This window comes from Urocitellus parryii, assembly GCF_045843805.1.
Source record: "Urocitellus parryii isolate mUroPar1 chromosome 13 unlocalized genomic scaffold, mUroPar1.hap1 SUPER_13_unloc_12, whole genome shotgun sequence".
Classification (NCBI taxonomy): Eukaryota; Metazoa; Chordata; class Mammalia; order Rodentia; family Sciuridae; genus Urocitellus; species Urocitellus parryii.
In genome coordinates, this window is record NW_027551764.1 from 1,111,728 (window position 1) to 1,132,696 (window position 20,969).

Here is a 20,969-nt window from a genome sequence, read left to right on the forward strand (position 1 = left end):
GCCCAACCAGGGGATGCTGCCCAGGTCCAGGGGAGGCTCGCCAGGTCGCCGCGTGCGCCGGCGGGTCAGCAGCAGCAGCAGCAGCAGCAGCACGGCCAGGAGGCCGAGGAGCTCGGCCCAGGACGTGGCAGCGGCGGGCGCGGCCCCTCCAGGTAGGCAGCGCACCGCGGCCCCGGGGTCCCTAGACCTCCCCGCCGCCCCTCCCCAGCGCCGCATCCCCGCGGACGGCCCCCGCCCCCGCCCGGGGCCACGTGGAAGGGACGATATGTTTGTCTTTTCAAGAAACTTCAGAGTGGTCTTCCAAAGTGAATGTACCATTTTTCATTCTGACCAAACACACATGTAAGTTCCTTTTACTTAATACTCTCACTTGTATTTGATATTGTCATTTTTCAAAAAAAAAAAAAATAGCCATTTTAATTGTGGCATAGTGGTATCATGTTGAAAATCCCTAATGACACATGGTATTATGTAGTTTTTCATAAGCTTTTGTTCTATGTGTAGATTTCCTTTGGTAAAATTGGTTTTCAGATTTTTTAAAGTCCATTTACTAATTGTGTTTTTTTCTTATTATTGTATTTTTGGAGTTACTTTTATATTTTGGATGCAGGTTTTAATAAGATATTTGTTGTGAAAATATATATGATTTGTTTCTTTATTCTTTCAACATTTTTTTCAGAGCATTAGTTATTGATTGATTGATTAGTTGATTGATTCATGCATTATTTGTGATGGTATCTCACTATGTTGCCCAGGCTTGTCTTAAACTACTGGACTCATGCACTCCTACCACCTCAGCCTTCCAGGTTCTTAAAGTTTTTCATTTTATCAAAGTTCCAATTTACCAGTATTTTCTTTCATGGATTATATTTTGCTATTAAATTTTAAAAACCACTGTCAAATTCAAGGTCACCTAGACACTTTCTGATGTTATTTTATAAATGTCTTATGTTTAAATTTAGGTCTTCAAGTTTAACTCATAGAAGTAGAGAGTAAACTAATGATTGTTACCAGATACTGGTATCAAAACAGACAAGCCCTCCAGTGAAATACCATAGAAGACACAGAGATAAATCCCCATATGTACAATCATCTGATCCTTGACAAGATATCAGAAACATACATTGGAGAAAACACAGCCTTTTTAACAAGTGGTTTTGAGAAAACTGGATAACATATGTAGAAGAATGAAATGAGAAACTCATTTTATATTTCAAATATAAGAGTTTTGTTGTAAAACATTTTAAACTTATTTTTAGTTATTTTGAAATATAAAATGAGGTTCTCATTTCATTCATTTAATTTCTTTATTCCAAATTTGTATACCTTTTATTTATTTATTTTTAAATTTTGTTGTTTTACTGCATTAGCTAAGAATCCAGGAACAATAAGATGGGGCATTCATGCCATCTTCCTGATAATAGGAGCAATCACTCAGTTGTTCACATTATGTATAACATTACTGTTGGTTCCTTGTTTTGTTTTTGATAGATTTTTAAATCAGGTTGAGGAATTTCCATGGTGTTCCTAGTTTCCTGAAAGTTTTAGTCATGAATGAGCATTGAAGTCTGTCAGATGCATTTTCTGGACCTGTTTATATGATCAAATGATTTTTCTTCTTTAGTTTAATTGATGAGTTAATTACTTTAACTATATTTTGAATGTTGAGCTAGCCTTGCACACCTGGAGTAAATATCACTTGGTCTTAGTGTAGAATTGTTATTATGTATTGCTAGATTCTGTTTGCTAATACTTTTGTTGAGAATTTTTAAAAATCTTATGTTCCTGAAAGATACTGGTCAGCACATATTTTTTCTATTTATGACTTTATCTTGTTTTGGCATACAGCCCCATGAAATGATTTGGGAAATGTTCTGTTCTTCTATTTCTGAGAGAGAATATAAATCATTGTCTTAATTTTTTTCCTTGAATTTTTGGTATAATTCATCAGTGAAATTTTCTGTACCTGGTGTTTTCTTTATTAGAAGGCTGTTGATTATTCACTTTTTTTTTTCTTTTTAGGTATAAACCAAACCTACTTAACATTATCTATATCTGCTTTTGTGAATGTTGTAGACTGAGTTAGTATCCCTTTAAAATGTATTAGTTGAAACATTGTCTCCTATGTGATGGTGTTAGGAGGTAGGACCTTTGAGAGGCAGTTAATTTCTGAGGGTAGACTCTCATGAATGGGATTAGTGCTTTGATAAAAGAGGCCATAGGGGTCCTCACCCCTTCTGCCATGTGAGAACACATTCCTACATATTCCAGGAGGTGGATACTTATCAGACAATGAAACTGCTGATGGCTTGCATTGATTTTTAACCCACTCATCCTCCAGTAAGATGAGAAATAAGTTTCTGCGTCAATTCAAAAGGATATCAATCCACCTAGTTTGTGCTTTTCTGTTATATAGCATCATGAATATATGAAGACACTGAGTTTTGGTATTTTGTGTCTTTCAATGAATCAGTGCATTTTAAAATTCATAACATACATAATTTTCATAATATTCTTTTAACCTTTTAATGTCTATGACATCAGTGGTAATGAAATTCTTTTATTTCTGACATTAGAAGTTTTAAAATCTTTTATGTCTGTTTTTTCTCCTCTTACCCTTCCTCCTCCTCTGCCTCCTTTTTCTTCTCTCTTTGCTGTTTCCCCTTCTCTTTCAGTTACCTTGGCTTGAGTTTGATCAATTTTATTGATCTTTTCAAAAATTAGCTTTGAATTTTGTTGGCCTTTTGATATTGCTTTCCTTTTAAAAAACTTCATTGATTCTTGTTCTTTTTTTTCTGCTTTATTTAGGCTCTTTCTCTATTTTTCTAAGGTGGAGGTTTAAATTATTAATGGTATATTTTTCCAGTGCTAAACTCTTTCTTCTAAGTACTGTTTTCTCTACATCCCTCAAATTTTAACCAAATGTTTTAATTTTCAAAATGCTTTCTAATTTCTCTTGAGACTTTGGCTCATGTGCTATTTAGAAGTCTATTGTTTGATCTTCAATATTTTAGGAATTTTGGTGTATTATTCTGTTATAGTTTTCTACTTTACTCTGTTGTTGTTCAAGGACACGTTTTGTGTGATCATTATTCTTTTAATTTGTTCAGTTATGTTTTATATCCTAGCATGTGATCTATCTTATTTGGAGTTCTATGTGAGCTTGAGAAGAATATGAATTGTGCTGTTGTTGGATGAAGTGTTCTATAGATGTCAGTTATTTCCATTTAATGAGCAAGCATCACTCATCATACTTGGCCTCTTTAGACTGAAATATATGGAAATGTTATTCTCTTGAGAGTGGGAAACATAGGATAAACTAGCCAGGAAAGTGGGTGTGTAGCTCTCCCTCCCCAGCATTGCCAGTAGTCAGCCAGGTTTAAGATTTACTGTCCCTGCCTGCACTTCCCTGTATTACACCAGGGCAGCCTGGACCTAGGGGCTCTGCAGGTGTGTGGGGCAAGGAGTGCAAAATGGCAGATGAGTGGATGTGTCTGCAGGTTCCACCTTCGCCCCACATCAGAGAGGAGAGAAAAGGCTGGGAGGATGTGCACCAAGAGACCTCTGCATCGAGTGAGATATTGGATGTGGGGTGGAGGAGCCTGGAGAATGTGGACGTGAACCCTGTCCCTGGAACCTTGCTCAGGATGCTCACTCTTTTGAATTCGAAGACCTGCAGCACAGGAGTGGCAGGAGTACTTGTGAGTACAGCAGATCTTTTTAAACTTATATTGAAAACTTAGAAATTGTGTTGTTATTGTTAATAAATATTGACAAATGTAATCTCTGGTTTGTCTCTGAAAATGAAGCTTTAAAAGTATCTCCAAATCCCACCACTAAAATAGTATGGATTAAAATTGTTTTTCCTCTTGTTGCATCTAAAACATAAGAAGCATGTTTTGACTTTTGTGAACCTAAATGTAGGCTGCTGTTTTGCATAATTTGAGTAAGTGCAAGAACCTAAAATTAGTGCTAGAATATTGACAGGTGAGATGAGGTGAGTGAACATAATAGGAGCTTGCAAGTGCCTTCACTTAACGCCATTTCATTACAAATGCATTTCATAGGAACTATGTAAGAAAAAGTAATAGCCATCAAACTGGCTCTGTTCTGCATAGTGTAGATCCTTGCATTTGGAACTCTGCAGAGTGAGGTGGACCAGAGAACTCTGGCATTGCACTGGCAGGCACAGCAGTAGGGTACAGGAATAAACCTGGATTTCCCTGGCATGTTCTGGGAGACTTCCAGCTCTTCTCTCGAGAGGGCTTTTGCTTAGAAGAAAAAATGGTTTGTCATTCGGGTTGTTTTAAATGTTCAAATGCTTGTGTTTTGTGATTTGTTCTGCTTCTGATTTTTGTGGGTTCAGGGTAGTCACGTTGATTGCTCTGCTCTGGATTAATGCTATGATATGCTAGCCAAATGGTTTCAGCAGTCCTCAAGGTATTTTAATCTGACAATTAAAAAAAAAAGTTTAAAAAATCTTGATCACAGGGCTTTTCTTTTTCTTGAGGAATTTTTAAAACATCTCTCATGTCCTTCATTCCCTCCCTCCATCCCTCATTAATTTTTTTTTTTTTAATTAGTTGTGACTGGGTGTGGTTGTGCACTCCTGTAATCCCAGTGGCTCAGGAGGCTGAAAGTCAGGAAGATCATGAATTCAAAGCCAGCTTCAGCAACAGTGAAGTGCTTAGCAACTCAGATGCTGTCTCTAAATAAAATACAAATAAAATACAAAATAGGGTTGGGGATGTGGTTCAATGGTTGAGTTTAATCCCCAGTACCATTTCCCTACCCTGCCCCCCCCCCCAAAAAAAAGAAGGCAAGTTGTGGGCAGGAGGACAAATTAATGTGTCTTTCAAGAAATTCACTTTACTGCCATGTATCCAGATTAAGCTTTGTCATCATGGGAAAGTTTAACCTGAAGGGAAAAGCACTGCAAAGTTACTCTTCCACCATTCATCCCTCTGTGCCAACTGGTTTAATGATTTCATTTCACTTATTTAAGACCATAGTGTATGTGAGTCCCTGAAACAAATGAACATGCAAATATCGACCTGCATTTCAGACACAATTTTAACTTAGCTTTGTGTAACCACCTCCATGAATTAATTAAAATGGGGCATTTACATGAAACCCAATCATTAAGTCCTGCAAGAAAGCATTGTCATTTTGCTAAGAGATTTAAAAATAACCAGACTAATTAATTTGCTTGTAGAAATGAATTACCAGATAATTCCTACACACAGTCACTGAAGTACAATTAAAAAACAAGTCACTGGAGGTCACTATAACTTGGAGTAAATGTGGCTTCAGAAACCATTGCCATGAGAGGAGCAGGGGGCTTTTTGCTGCCTCTCCCATTTCCTTAGTTTTAATTGCATGATTTTGATGTTGTAAGCAGTTTTACTCTTTGTTTTTCATTGGTATTGCATTCCCTGGAACCCAAGAGAATGCCCCCTCTGACCCTGAGCATTCTTGCTAAGGAGTCACAGTGCAGGTGCTCTGTGGGGAGGGGCAGTACACCTGCCTGCAGTAGATGTGTTTCTAAGCCCAACTCCCTGTGGCTCTCTGGCTGACTCTGTAAATATCAACACTAGCTTTCATGTATCACCTCTTTTTATTTTGTTATATTTAGTACTCAAATTAATGTTAAAAATAAATTTACATTGCCACAACCTTTTTAGATAATAAGGTCAATCTCCACAGGGAAGAGATGGCTGTGATGGTTCTTCAAATGTCAAGATTATATTTAAATGGCTTGTGGCTTTAAAGGTTCACAGAGACTAGAAAAAATACATTTGATAATTCCTTAGGGCTCCCATTCTGATAGTATGACTTCTGGGAGTAGAAATAATGGTGAATAAATGTTATTAATCTCATTAGGTATGATAGATAAGTTAATAGATAAGCTAATATTTCTTTGTTTTCTGAGTATTTGGGAAGTATTTGTGTGTATGTGTGTACAAGTAAGGTACTTAAAACTTGTATTTGAAATCTGTTATTACCAAGTCATAAAGAGTTTATTCTCATGTCTGTGCTATCCTGTCAGAAATTAAATTAGTTAATTAATTAATTAATTTTGCTGTATTTGGATTGAACCACAGGGCACTTTACCACTGAGCTATATCCCCTGCCCTTTTATTTATTTATTTCTTAGATGGGGCCTCCCTAAGTTGATTAGTGCCTTGCTGATTTGCTGAGGTTGGCTTCAAACTTGCCATCCTCCTGCCTCAGCCTCCTGTTTATGAGAAATTTTAAAGAGGAGTTTGCTGGCAGGGTAGAAAATTAGGTTCAATACAAAGCCATGGACCTCAGTGTTGCTAAATGCTTTTACTGGCTAACCTTCATTTCCTTAAGAAGTGCTTTAAGAACTTAAATAGTCCTTTCCTGTAGACTTTATGACTAAACTGAAATGTTCTTGAGCACCAACATGAAAGTAATGAGAAGCACAAAGATATCTAAAAAAATGCATAGATCTTCTTCCCATACAGACTGAATGCTGGTTCTCAGGAGGAAACCATTCTTCCTTATGGGTCAGCTCACATGAAGTTTGGTCATGAGAGCAGCTCTTCCAGAACAGGACTTGCTGGAAGTTGCACTCTCAGAGATCATGCACATTTTGACATGATCTTTTTAATCAGAAGGAGATTTTGAGTCAGGAGAATTTTGCACAGAGGGTAAAATGTTTCTAGATAGCCTGTACCATTGGCTTGTGCTTTACTTTTTCCTCCTCCCTTCCTCTTCACTCCTCCCCCTTTCTCTCTCTTTTCTTTTCCTCTCTACTCTCTCTGTCCCTGAGGTTAAACCAAGTTGAGTGGACTGCAACTATATATAGTCTATGACACAGGATCTATTATTTTAAAAATATGAGCAACTGCCTGGGCTGCCTTCTAAAACTCTTTTAGTCAAGATGAGAGTGTTTTATGTGGGAAATTCTTGATGGGAACTCTAGGGGAAATTTGAACACAGATTCTGAGTTAGAGTTCAGTTTTCTGTATGAGCAGTTGTCATTTCCTTTACTTCCTTTTGGGAGGCACAAGTGGAGGAAGAAGGTAACTCTGTTTTATCATTTTCCCTGGGAATCTGCCATTTATTAATTTCTGGGTATTTGGAGGAAAAAGAGGGAGAATAATAAAATGTCCATGTTTTGATTGTTTATCCAGTGCTTTAAATCTGTCTCATGGATTGTCACTCTGAAGTATAGGGTTCACTCTTCTCCCATGTAGCAACTACACAGTTGGAATCTAACAGCTGCATCATTCGCTCCATGTAGGTAAAGCACAAACTCTACCTGACAGCTTCTGTGCCTCCACTACTCTAAGGAGGATTGAAGTACATATTAGCAATTTCATTCCTTGATGGTGATATCTGAGGAGTGACCACACTTACAGATCCAGGGAGTCAATTCAGTGAGTAGGTCTGACTTGGAATCTCTGCACGTGTAATTTTCTCCAGAAGCTTCCTTTTGCTTTCTTCCCCAGTCAAAAGTGCCCTTTATATTCCAAGAAAAAAAAAAAACAAACTCTGGGTCACTATAGGTAGAACATACACTTTGAGTCACTCTTCTAAGAGTGATAATGTTTATTTTCATCCATTGATGTCTTCCTTCCTTTCCATTAAGTTCAAAAAATCACTCATGGAAATGTCCCTGCCCATGACTGGAGGTGCAGACCAAGTCTATTTTGTTGGCCTACATGGGAAGCAAACCCATGATGTTCAAGTAATATGCTTGACCTGAGGAATCTCCATATTGATACCTTGATTTGAAGATTTGTACACTGTCTTCATTGAAGCCTCGTGGAAAGCATTACTTTATATCATATTTGGTGATAGTGTATTAATCCTACAAGTTCCTGCACAGTATTACCAGTTTCAAGTATAAATATCCACAATGTCATCTAATAGCAACACAACTGTAGTGTATAAGTTATTCTTATCTGAGAACACAATCAACCTTAAATACTTGGTATAAATCAGGGGCATGTAGAATGGAGGCTCTGAAAGTCTCCCATATAATGTCATGAACATTTATTAAAAAAATGTTCAGTAGTGTCTTTGTCAAACTCTCTAAGAGTTTTCTCTCAGTAGTCAAGTCATTTAGTGGACATGGATTGTTTGTCCTTATTTGATAAGTGCTGTCAATACTCTTTATTGCTAAAGGAACATGTTCAATCTCAAGTAAAGCTATGAGTGCTAAGAGGATCAATATAGTCTATAAAGCCTTGGATAACAGGGTCTAAACTCCTGCTGATATTTTAACTGAGTCAGGCTCTTCTTTCCTCAGTAGCATGCTTGTTGTTTGCCTATAGTGAGTTGGATCTGCATCAACCTGGTATGTGTAGGAAGGCCCCCTGTGAATGGGAAGCCATGCATTGATGTAGGCATTGGGGAAATAGCCCTGGAAACAGGGATCAGTGTCTTTATGGGCATTTGAACTTGGAGTTTTTTAAAAAGAACTTTTGACAAACTAGTAAAAAGATCGGTATTCATAGTATGTGAACACATTTCCCAGAAGTATGAAGACTAGGATGTGTTTGCATACTTACAGAAAACAATAGCATTTTCTTTAATAAAAGTTCATGTGACTGCTAAGCCCAGAGTGCCAAGTGAGGAGAGATCTAGGCTTGGTGGGGTCTGAAGCTTGTGGAATTGTAGGGGATTCTTTAAGCAAAAGCAAACTAAATGACCATAAGGACCCATTCTCAGTGCCCCTGCCAGGCCTGTAGGGTATTATGAGGAGAACTCAGGCCTCATGGGTCTCAAGGAAAATCTTCTTCTCTGTGTGAGTTGTTTGGTAAAAGTGAGATCAAATCATTCCAAAGTACCTGATAAAGGACAGGAAACTGTCCTTAAATAAGTAAATGTTAGGACTGGGGATGTGGCTCAAGTGGTAGCGCGCTCGCCTGGCATCTGCGGGGTGCTGGGTTCGATCCTCAGCACAACAGAAAAATAAAATAAAGATGTTGGGTCCACTGAGTACTGAAAAATAAATACTAAAAAAATAAATAGGGGCTGGGGATGTGGCTCAAGTGGTATCGCGCCTGCCTGGCAGGCATGCGGCTCAGGTTCGATCCTCAGCACCACATACAAAGATGTTGTGTCCACTGAAAACTAAAAAAAAAAAAAAAATTATGTATATTAAAAAAATTCTCTCTCTCTCTCTCTCTCAAAAAAAAAAGAAGGGAACAACTCATTGATGAGTTTATTTAAAAAAATAAGTAAATGTTAAAAATGTGATTTTTTTTATACAATGGAATTTTACTCAGCAATAAAAGAGAATAAAATCATGGCATTTGCAGGTAAATGGATGGAGTTGGAGAAGATGATGCTAAGTGAAGTTAGCCAATCCCCAAAAAACAAATGCCAAATATTTTCTCTGATATAAGGAGGCTGACTCATAGTGGGGTAGGGAGGGGGAGCATGGGAGGAATAGATGAACTCTAGATAGGACAGAGGGGTGGGAGAGAAAGGGAGGGGGCAGGGGGTTAGCAAGGATGGTGGAATGAGATGGGCATCATTATCTAAAGTACATGTATGAAGACACAAATTGGGTGTCAATCTATTTTATATACAAACAGAGATATGAAAAATTGTGGTATATATGTGTAATAAAAATTGTAATGCATTCTGCTGCCATGTATTTAAAAAAATCAATAAAAAATAAGTATATGTTATGGTGAATTTTCCCTTTAAATCACAAAGGGAATATAAAATATAATATTCCTAGGTAATTGTGACTCAAAGTATATGTCCTACCTATAGTGATCCAGAATTTTTTTCTCGAAATATGAAGGGCACTTTTGACTGGGGAAGAAAGCAATATAATATATACACTTTTGAATATAAAAGTGTAAAATAGCTTAAATGATTTGAAAGTATTGATCTAGGGTTTAGCTGTAGCCTCAGGTTTCTAAATAACAACGATGAATTGAACTTTAGGATATTTTCCTCACTTATTTTTTTTAGAACTTTTGAAGGGTTATTTCAACACGCAAAGTTCTTTAGTGTGTCTTGTAAATTTTACACATTTCTACCTGCCTCTGGGACCCACTGATAATCCAGTTGCCTTAGGCCTGTGCTGTTAGTATTGAATAGCTTCTTAAAAACTGCATTATACATTTCTGTATATTTCTGAAAGGCATAAAACCAAATATAAAATGTTTCTCCAAAATATAGATATGTGTTTTTTCTAGTTTCAATTCTAAAGCATAAAATTATGTGCTTTGAATGTTTTTTCAAATCACTACTTAAGAAAATTCTGCAAATTCCATGATTTTGTCATTTTTTAGTGCTGAAAAATACAGATTGGACACAATAATAAACTTTCAACGGACAAAAAAAAAAAGAAAATTCTGTACCACTTTTAAATACTGCCAAAGAGTGTGATAGTGTGACCTCTCAGTCTTCTACAAAGGCATTGTTTAACAGGTGTTACCGCTATTTATGGCTTGCTTCTTGGAATGCTGAGGTATAACACCAGAGAAGCATGCTGAGGCAAGTGTAGAGTGGAAAGTAGAAGCTTTATTAAAGGACAGCAGAAAAGACTTCTCCCTGGAGGAAGAAGGGGACCCAAGAGGTGGAATCCATGGAAGGTGGAGGTCTTCCCTTTTTTATATAGTGCTAAGGTCTTCTTCCAGCTTTCCCACATTCATGCCTTTTGTTTCTCTTTATCTTTCAGTGATAGAATGCAGGTGGGAAGGCCCAAAAGGTGGGGAATAGATGGGCTGGAGGAGTAATCTGGGCAGGAAAGGCCTGGGGCAGCTTTTGATTAGCATTTCCCTGTTTGCTGGGAGCTGTTTCATTAACTGTTCCTTAGAATGGGTTGGGGGGGCTGGGGATGTGGCTCAAGCAGTAGCGCGCTCGCATGGCATGCGTGCGGCCCGGGTTCGATCCTCAGCACCACATACCAACAAAGATGTTGTGTCTGCCGAGAACTAAAAAATAAATATTAAAAAAAAAATTCTCTCTCTCTCTCTCCCCTCTCTCACTCTCTCTTAAAAAAAAAAAAAAGAATGGGTTCCGGGCCTTGGGGACATTAACATTTCAATTTCCCCAAGTGTTGCTCTGGTTTCCTGGACTCCATTCTCAATAATGGCCTCCTTTTCATTTATCTTACTTGATATTAGACCGGATTTACCTAACTACACTAACTACCTATCTGTAAATCTGGCTTCACTGGTACCCATTATTTCTTAATTATCTAGGATAAAACTCCCATAGCTCTCTTACTTGTTTACTATTTGATTATAATTGAAACACTGAAATGTTATCTGCTAAATTGATGAGTGCAGTTCTGCAGATAGGAAAGATAAAGATGTTAGTGTCCTCTAGGACATTAATTAGTTTTTATGTAATCTAGCCATCTCTTTCTCATGTCCTCTCAAAAATGCCTGTAAATTTCTACTTCCTCAAAAATGTACTTTCCCTGGATCATTTGTTGATGATCTTACAAAACTTTCTGTATTTGCTTAAGAGTCAAACACTTCAATTCTTTTTAAGTGTTTGAAAATGGTGCTATGACATAGACATTGAACATATCATTGTGTGATCATAAGGCTGCTTAGTTCAGTTGTCCCTTTATACTGTATATCCTTTCTTATCCATTAGAAACTTTAATCTTCAATAATGGAATAGAGAGCTAGCTTGAAAAAGAGGTAAAAATATCATTAGATTCAAAATATTGGGTATTTTCAATATATTATAGTGAAAACTAATAGAAGCATAAAACATTTGACTTTCAAAAATTGTTATTATTTGTATACTATAATTATAATAGTGGAGTTTATTATGCCATATTCATATATGCATATATCATAATTTGATTAGTCTCATTCATTCCCCAATACCTTTCCTTCTATTCCTTCCCTTCCTCTCCCATACACTTACTCTATTCTACTGATCTCTCTTCTATTATTATTATTTTTTGTTAGTGCATTATAATTATACATGTCAGTGAGATTCACTTTGATTTATTCATGGAGGGACATAACTAATTTGGTAGATTTCATTACCCATGACTTCCCCATGCCCTTTTCTCCTCTCTTCCTCTCTATCCCTTTCTTCTACTCTATTGATTCCTGTCTTCATGAGATTCTTTTTTTATTCTTTTTCCCCCCCTCTCTTGCTTCACATATGAGAGAGAACATTTTATCCTTGGACTGTGTGAATCTGGCTTCACATATTTTATTTAGCATGGTGTTCTTTAGTTCCATCCATTTAACTAACAAATGACATGATTTCATTCTTCTTTATGGCTGAGTAAAAGTCTGTTGTATTCATTTTTTCATCAGTTGAGCACTTGGGTTGATTCCACAACTTGAACTAAATCAGTATACTATAGTGATACATGAATACCAATGATTATAGCAGTGCAATTTACAAAACACTTAGCATTTTGATTAGATTAAAATTAGAAATTGCATTCTTATTATATGCTCATTAATATCACAGCAATAAAAAATTTCTTCCAAGATTATAAATCGCAAAGTGGGGGAAAATATATTCTATTTCTTATCTGTGCTGTAGCATTCATTAAATTTTTCCTGTATACACTTTAGGATAAGGTATACTTGCACGTATAAGATGTGCATGGAGGCAGGGTCAATTATATCTAACCCATGAAAAAAAATTGGATAAAGTTTGGTTTTTGACTAACAAACATAACATTTTTTTTATTTCATTGGGAGGTTATTATGAATGTGTCTGATATTTAAAATTATGAAACTTTCTAAATATTTTTAGGATGTGGCTTTCAGAAACTGTATTGCTTGTGGTTCCATCACCTGATTTAGTGGTTTTATTCTCTGGAGAAGGAATTGTAATGCCACGTGATTTTTGGGACTGGTGTACATTGGCCTCTGTTTCCATAGCCCTGGGTGGTTCCTGGAACTTTGGCTGAAGCTTCAGTCTTCTTTGTAATGTCCTATTATTTGGGATATTCAAGACCCAACAGAAAATTTCTCTAATATTTGAGCAAGCAGTGGAACCACTGATTGGAGTCCTGCAGGTTCAATTTCTTGCCAGAAGACTTAGAACAGGTGCTGCCTGAAGGACTCAGACTCTGTAAGTCCTTTGTTATGTTGCCATCTAAATCCTTGGTTTGTCTGAGTGGTTGGTAAAGTTAAATTGAATACAGTGTTTCTAGGATTAGTGAACTGTTGGACAAAGTGGTGAAATTATCACTGCTGTCAACAGAAATTCACTAAGGGAGAATTCAAGATAAAAAGAAAGGCTCATAGCTTATTGGTTAGTCCAAGCAGCAAAAACAAAACACCCATGTCAGAGAGGGAGGAGCAGAGATTTATTCAGGAAAGCAAGAAATCCATATTCAGGAAGAATGTGGCTGTCAAGGGAGTGAGATGCACCTTTTGGGAACTCAGGCTCTTAGAAAAAAATCTGGCTTGGGAAGTGACAGCCCTTGGAGAAAAACTGACCAGAGAGTGAAGGTATGAGGAAATTTATCACAAGGCTTTGAGTTTAAAGTAGTCTCCCTTTTCTTCCTTTGTCTCCTTTCTACCTATCTTTTATTTATTCTATCTCAATATGATATTATTCAGAAATTCTACCTACTCACTAACCTATAAACTTAATGGAAAAGAAAAGAAAGGATGTACTTCACAAAGAAGAGAGAATGAATCCAAAGAAAATGAAGTGAAAAAAACTCTTATCAATAGTATGCAAAACAAATTAATAAAACAGGAAAATTTGATAAGATCTAAATTAGTAGATATTGAACAGCTATCTGAAAATCTCAATTGTTATAAAAATAGGGACTGAGATCACCAGGTGGGGAAGATAAGGAAGGAGAATGTTCTTATTTATGTTCTTCAGGAACACAGTGGATTTTAACCTTAAACATTTTTTAAAAAATTGAGATTTGGTTTTGTGTCAAAGAGAAGAATGCTCAGTAGAAAATAAATTGTGCATGCTGTCAATTGTGAGACTTGTTTCCTACTTAGGAAAAAAGTCATGTTTTGTTTCAATGAGTGCTTGTTGGTTCATTCACTGTTTTATATAAGAATATCTTCCCCTAAACTTGGAAATTGTGTTCATGGTGTAGAATGGGTGGATGAGATCATTCAAGCATGTGGTTTTCCTCAGTCTACATTTTTTCTTTCATTTCTTAATTGGGGGTGGGTAACTACAGATTGAACCCAGGGATGCTTAACCACTGAGGTATATCCCCAGCCATTTTTATTTTTATTTTTTAGTTTTGAGGCAGAGTTGTTGAGGCCCAGCCTCCCAGAGTTGCTGGGATTACAGCCCTGCACCATCATGCCTGGCCCATAATGCACTTTCTATGGGGCCTGCTGTAGCCAAGGAGGCTCACCTGTGGTGGCTAGGTGACCCCTGAATGTATCCACGGGGTGTATTTAATTCATGCATCTACAGTCCTACCAGTGTATTTAAGAAGTTTTTACAATCACTATTGCTGGTAAATTATAGAACAAACACTTTTTTTCTGTGAGCAATTTAAATATTTAGTTAATTCTTATATTTTAAGTTTTCTTGCTTTAGTAATGCTTATAGGGTGTAGATTTAGATTTGGATTTATAAAAGAAAAGTCACTATCCACACATGGTGTTGCTCAGACAAAGGGACATTTCTATTGGGCCTTCTCAAAGTTCACTGGTTCACCCTGATGGAGATTAAATTGGAGAAGAGCTATACAAATTTATTAAGGTGGAAAAAGGGAAAACCCAGCAGGGGTGGGGGTGGGGAGAGATCATAAGAGGATTGGATATGCACAGCCAGCAAGAGTATCTTGTGATGCAGCAGGGGTCTTCCAGGCAACAACCACCTGTGGCCAACTATCTGGGTCAGGTGTTAGAATCCCAATCTCTATTTGCTGTGTTTATAGCCCTCCTAGGCAGAAAAGAGGTGGGGGATATAAAATGGACCTCCCACCCCAATGCACAGCTGCTATTTACTAATGTAGATAGATACTTTTCTTTTGGAAAAGAACCACCTTTCAGAACCATTCCTGTGTTCACAGAGCCTGAAGTTTCTCTGAATTATCCAATTTGAAATATGCCAAAGAAATGTGTCTGGGGTAGGATATTTTACTCTCCTACAGGGTCACTAAATAAAGTTTCTCTAAATTCTTCTCAACTTCAAATGTTCAAATTATCAGATTGTGTGTGTGTGTGTGTGTGTGTGTGTGTGTGTGTGTGTGTTCTAAGACAGTGAAAAAAATTCTCCTGCAGCCTAAGTCTTATCCTGAAAACCCAACATGTTATTATATTTATGGATCCAATGTGACAGTACACTTGTTAAATTTTTGTAAGTTTTTAAAGTCTGTGGTATTTTCAGAAGAAACATTTCTCTAAGTAGAAATGACCATATGAAATTTTTCATATTATTTCTAGGGTTTAAAAAATTGTGCAGCAGTTTTCAATTATTCCACAACAATATAACCCCACACCCACCTGGAAAATTTAGACCCTCTGGTTCTTATTATGATTTTTTTTCTTTTTGTTACCAGAGATTAAATCCATAAGAATGAGTGTGTCTTAAGTTTTAAAATCAGAAGCTGAAATATTATTTTATTATTTCAGTCTAAGGTTGTTATTATGGCATGACAAACAACCAGGCTATTGATTAAAGTGGCTTTTCAATATGGTTTAAATGTTTTATAAATATGAATTTGTTGCATCAGACAGCCTAGGAGGATAGCCCTAGCAATCTGACCTGAATCAGTGTCAATTGTGTACATTTGTGATGTGTTTAGTTTTTCTATAAAACATATCACAACTAAAAATTTTTCTTTTGTGGTGCTAGAGATGGAATCCATCCATCACCTTGCTCAGGCTGGATAAGCACTCTACCACTGACCTATGCCCCTAGCCCAATTCTAAAGCTTCTTTTAGAAACACAACCTTGATTATGTTCATACTTATGAACGAATAAGTGCACTCAAAAGTTGAGATAATTTTGCAGAATCATTCTCATGTATATGAGTGGCTATTATACAGAGAAATAAATTTGCTTTGGCCTAACTACAGTATTTCCTTTTCTCTTATGTTCATTCTTATAAGCTTATTATTTGTACTCAGCTTTCTTTTCTCCTAAGTTATAGTTCTTTACAATTGCTTTATCATCTCACCTGTTAAAAAAATTTCTTTGAATAATTTTCATAGCTTTGAAGCCTTTCAAGATTTATCTATTTCTTATGGACATATTATTTCTCAGATTATTTATAAGAATAATATTCAGTTAAGGAAACTGCATATTTTGTAATGATGTCATAGAATAAAAATGACATCTGATCCTACCAACTTTCGCTCCAGGCATCATAGTATAAAAGAAAGAACAGTTCATATTGAAAACATCAAGGAGTGAAGATTTCTGAGGGTACCTGAGACTTTACCTTGTGTGTATGTCAATTAGCTGGAAGATGCAGAAGTGCAGGAACTGTACTGTCCCAGTACACAGGTAGAGAGATCCTCCTGTGCCAGGGCCTCACAGGAGGTGGGCACTGTGGGAGGTCACTCTGAATGATTCGTGTTCTCAATCCCTGAGAGGAGAGGCTTTGACCATCACTACATCTCATAGTGACCTGGACATTGCCCAGTCCTGGAAGTTGAGGACTTGTCTTCATACATAGGTGTGTCGCCCTGAAGCCACTTGGGTTGAATTACACTCACCTTTCCTTTGTAACCTGCCCCTCTGACCTTTTTTTGGATGGAACTTTCTAAGAATGAAGGTCCCCCCAATAAAAGCCCACTTCCGAACGTGCTCCCCCTCTCTGGCCAGCCTCTCCTGACTTTCCCTTGTTCTCCCATTTGGGGAGCTTGAGGCTGAAAGCCATGGAGCCTTCCTGAAGCTTGTTTAAAGGTAAAGTGTATGTCTGTGTTTTATTTGGTGTCCCTGGAAATTCACACGAGCGACCTGAAGTTCAGCTGCCCGCATGGGTCGGGGCAGCAGGGCACCTTGTTTTGATCATATGATTTCACAGGTGGCCTCAGGAATCAATTGGAATAGCTGATTCTAAGGCCTTCCAGTTAGGGTTATAAAGAAAATCATCATTTTTTTAAGAAAAGTATCAAATTGTTTTTCCCAAGGAAAGATTATACTATAAAAGTTGTTTCTTTTTAAAAATATTACTGTTATTATTATTATTGGTACCATGGATTGAACCCAGGGGCACTTAACACTGAACCACATCCCCAGCCCTTTTTAAATTTTTTCATTTAGAGACAGGGTCTTGCTTAGTTGCTTAAGGGCTTGTTAAGTTGCTGAAGCTGGCTTTGAACTCGTGATCCTCCTGCCTCAGCCTGCTGAGCTGCTGGCATGCACTACTGTGACCAGTCTTTTTTTCCTTTTTCTTTTTAATACTAAGCTTTGGAGAATGAATGAATGTGTTGTTTGGCACTGTGAATGCCTCCCCTCTACACTTGTATTTTAAATTGGATGTGGAGGTTACAACTGTCCTCCATAGGATTATTTGTAGGGTCTTAATATGTGATAACTGTCCTCACAGGATTATTTGTAGGGTCTTAATATGTGATAACTTATTTCACGATAAAGAAAATAATGCAAATGCTTTTCATCCTAGCAGCAACCCTATTGGTTGTGTGATCTCCATTGTATAGATGAGAAGGCTGAGGCTAAGGAACATCCCAAGATTAGTCAACTGTTTCATTTTCTCTGACTTATACCTTGCATACTCTGCTTCTCAAATCTGTGCTTAGTTCTCAGCAAGTTAAGGGATGTGGGTGTGTGTGTTTGGGGGCAGGGGAGACACCATAGTGGTGAGAAAAAAAATGTGAGCAGAAGTGACTACAGGGGGAGCCATGGGCCATGGCTGTCAATGGACATTCATAAAGGAAGGCCTGCTGGGGCCCAGGCTGGGAAGGGGAGCAGGCCCTCATGTTAAACAGTTCATGGGTTAACCCTCACTTGCCCCCCCCCCACCAATGGGGGAACCCCTTAGCCTACAATACGAATAACTCTGACTAGAGTTTTGTTGCATTGGAGAAATTGCCATGGTAACACTCCAGGTAGCAAAGCCTGAACAGAATTCATTGAAATGCCCATAATGCCCCATAACATAATGCTCCAGTAACATACCAACCACTTTGGGGCTTCTTAACCATTTTTTTTTGTGTGTGTGTGTGTGTGTGCCATGAACAAATCCATTCTGCAGTTTGCTGAAGCCAATGAGCCCCTTCTCAGAGTAATGCTAGTAGATGCAGAACATTTGCATCTGGAATTACAGAGAAAAGCAATTATTAAAGTGCAGTAATGAGGGTACTAGAAATGTTAATATAATAGCCATCCTTGGCTATTAATTAGCATGCAAAAGAACAAAATCTGGCGATGAACTTAATAACTACTGTTATTTTGAAGAAATGAGACACAAACTGTATTTCTAACCATGCAATGATTGCTATAAAAATATCTAATTTATATTGGTTAACCAAATGCACAGGGCATGCTGAACCTGTGTGGCCTGTCATGTTGAGTTGAGTTAGAGGTTAGTGAAAATAAAGATGTAATTGTCTTCTACTCATGTTTACATAGCCCCTTCCCTTCATTCCCCTGGATTAAGAACCCTGAGCCATGTGAGTCACTCCTTCAAGTCTTATGAACAGCCTCCTGGGCTTGCTTTCTTTCTTTCTTTCTTTTATTTATTTATTTTTTTTGAGAGAGATTTTTTAAAATATTTATTTTTAATTTTTTTAAATTTTTTATTTTTTTAGTTTTCGGTGGACACAACATCTTTTATTTTAGTTTTATGTGGTGCTGAGGATCAAACCCAGCACCCTGCTCATGCCAGGCAAGCATGCTACCACTTGAGCCACATCCCCAGCCCCACCTCCTGGACTTTCAATTGGGCTTTTAGTGAACCTTTAGCTCAAGTTAGGGAAAATGATACCTTAAATATATGGAGTCTTCCTGCTTGTAGTTCTTGCAGACTGCATTTAGGTAGTCCCCCTCTTCCCATTTCCCAACAGAGTTTTTATAATGATCCCCATAAACACTTGCATCATTTTGTAGGATGCATTCTTAGGAGCCAGTATATTTTGTTACCATTTGATATTCTCTCCTACTTTGTAAGTATAGCTAGTGTTCCAATATAGCATTAGTTTTTGAATATTGAGCTAATAGCTAAGCAATCATTTTTTTAAAAAATTTCTATCTATACAGTCACATCATCTGCAAGTTATAACAGTTGCTTTTTCTTCTTTCCAGTTTATATGCTCTTCATTTTAAATTTTCTTCTGTTTACTGATAGGACTTTTGGTACAATGATAATAGAAACAGTCGTCTTCCTGATTTTAAAGAAAATCCTTCTAATATGTCCCCATTGAGTCATGTGCTAATACCAATTTTCAGCAGCTATCAAGAGACAACCATGAACTTTTCATGAATTTTACAAGTCAGTGTCAAAATATAGCCATTATTTAAAATTAAATTATGACTCCAACATTTGCAGGCTGATGAGTGAGCTTGGTGCTCACGGTGTTTGCTGCAAGCGGACTTACCCCTGGAGCTCAAGCTCTGACTTATCTGGCTGGGGACCTGAGGTCCTGAGTTGGTGCTTCAGAGAGCCCCGGGGGAACCAAGCGCCCAGACCTTCGCTGCAGGGCTTGTAGCATCCCCCACCTAACCTCCGCTGGGCAGCTTCTTTACAGTTCCGCACTGCTGCTGTCCCACACTGGAGTCCCTGAATACTAGCCGCCACCCTACTTTCCACCGCCCTACCAGCAGCTGGTTTACACTCAGTTGGCCGATCCCTATTTGCATCTGAGCAAAGCCTATGCTGCGGCCATCAATCCCCTGCACCAGCCTGTGACCGCCAACAACCAGCAGCAGCCCTGGCCTGGCCGCCAGAGCCAGGAGGGGGCCAGCCTGCCTTTGCACCTAGGGTGCCTGGCGGGCCTGCTCCCCCATCTCTCCGGGCAGGAGGGAGGTGCCATGGGCTACAGCCACTTAGACCTGCTGTTCCCCAGTGCGCACGCCCTGGACGCCACCTGCCTGGCAGAGAACCTGGGGCTCCATGACATGGCTCACCAGATGGAAAAGGTGCAGAACGTCAACTCACACCAGCTTGGGCCTGATCAGACTGTAATCCGCAAAGGTCCCATTTTCCATGATTAAGAACCCCCTAGGTCTCCCCTGTCAGAAGGAGCTGGTGGGAGCCGTGCAGAATCCCAGTGAAGTCTTCTGCTTGGTTCTGGGAAGACTGTCTCTCCTCAGCTCCACGTCCAAATATAAAGTGACTGTGGCTGAAGTGCAGAGGCGATTGTCACCTTCTGAATGCTTAAATGCCTGGCTGCTGGGAGGTGTTTTCAGAAAAGCCAAGTCCAAAAATGGAGGCCAATCGTTGTGGAGAAAAGTTGGACAAGACTGGGCTGAATCTTCTGGCTGGGAAACTTGGAAAGCTGCTCTTGAGACCCTCCTGACATCCTTGGTGGAAGGAAAAGCTGTTGACTTGGCTTGGGACTTTGTGTATGTCTGTGAAGTTGAGTTTCCTAGTAAGCCAGTGGCGGAAAATTTAACCAGGCCTCACCCAGGAGGGTAAACCGAGATTGCAAGGAAGAAGAATAAATACACTGGGGGCGGCTCAGCAAGTGTGGAAAGAATTCATGGACCTCCTCAATCAAGACTGAACACCCAACTGCAGCAACAGGCCCTCCCTGATCTTGGAAAGGTACCTACAGAACCACCTGTCTCATTTCAGCCTGATTACCCACCCATAGGTTTGGCAGCCAGGCCATCTGCACCGCTGTGTCTGCAGTGCAGAAGCAGGTCAAAGAAGCCCTGATTGTCATAGACAAATCCTATATGAACCCCAGAGACCAGAGTCCAGCAGATTCTAATAAGACCCTGGAGAAAATGGAGAAGTACAAGAAGTAAAATGGGGGTGAGCAGAGGGCAGGAAGGGAAAAGACTGAGGAATCCTTCTCCACTGGGACAGACTGGGATACGTTCTTGCTAGGGGAGGAGCTTCCAACCTCCCC

General features: G+C 38.5%; 1 pseudogene; it reads left to right on the forward strand.

The window, feature by feature from the left end:
• The first annotated feature begins 13 nt into the window (after positions 1–13).
• On the forward strand, positions 14–20,865 carry LOC144251358 (transcription factor AP-2 gamma pseudogene; annotated as a pseudogene).
• The last annotated feature ends 104 nt before the right edge of the window (positions 20,866–20,969 follow it).